A 1,194-nucleotide genomic window follows, 5' to 3' on the forward strand; every position below is an offset into this window, starting at 1 on the left:
GTCAGAGAATACAAAGTTTAGATCTGAAAATCATGAGATGCAAAAATAAGTCTCTAAAAGTTGTTTAAATACTAAACTAGTAGCCTAGGTTTACAAAAATTGGATAAACTATGATGGATGATGCAGAAATTCACTTCTGGGGCCCACTTCCGTGTGCTGGGGCCCACTTGGTGTGTGCTGGGGCTGAGACTTAAGCAATTCACGTGCAGAGGCCATTTGTGGAGTTGAACGCCAGTTTTTGTGCCAGTTTGGGCGTTCAACTCCAGTTTTTGCTCCTTTTCTGGCGCTGGACGCCAGACTTGGGCAGAGGACTGGCGTTGAACGCCGGTTTACGTCGTCTATTCTTGTGCAAAGTATGGACTATTATATATTGCTGGAAAGCCCTGGATGTCTACTTTCCAACGCAATTGGAAGCACGCCATTTCGAGTTCTGTAGCTCCAGAAAATCCACTTTGAGTGCAGGGAGGTCAGAATCCAACAGCATCAGCAGTCCTTTTTCAGCCTAAATCAGATTTTTGCTCAGCTCCTTCAATTCCAGCCAGAAAAATACCTGAAATTACAGAAAAACACACAACTCATAGTAAAGTCCAGAAATATGAATTTTTCCTAAAAACTAATAAAAATAGACTAAAAACTAACTAAAACATACTCAGAACTATATGAAATTATCCCCAAAAAGCGTATAAAATATCCGCTCATCACAACACCAAACATAAACTGTTGCTTGTCCTCAAGCAACTAGACAAATAAAATAGAAGACTAATAGGTTGAGAAGCAATAATATCTCAGAGTTTTTTTTTTATTGAAGCTCAGATCCTAATTAGATGAGCGGGACTAGTAGCTTTTTGCTTCTGAACAGTTTTGGCATCTCACTTTATCCATTGAAGCTCAGAGTGATTGGCATCTATAGGAACTCAGAATTCAGATAGTGTTATTGATTCTCTTATTTCAGTGTGATGATTCTTGAACACAGCTTCTTTATGAGTCTTGGCCGTGGCCCTAAGCACTTTGTTTTCCAGTATTACTACCGGATACATAAATGCCACAGACACATAACTGGGTGAACCTTTTCAGATTGTGACTCAGCTTTGCAAAAGTCCCCAATTAGAGGTGTCCAGAGTTCTTAAGCACACTCTTCTTTTTGCTTTGGACCTTGACTTTAACCGCTCAGTCTCAAGTTTTCACTTGACACCT

Source organism: Arachis ipaensis, chromosome B09, assembly GCF_000816755.2.
Source record: "Arachis ipaensis cultivar K30076 chromosome B09, Araip1.1, whole genome shotgun sequence".
NCBI classification, from domain to species: domain Eukaryota; kingdom Viridiplantae; phylum Streptophyta; class Magnoliopsida; order Fabales; family Fabaceae; genus Arachis; species Arachis ipaensis.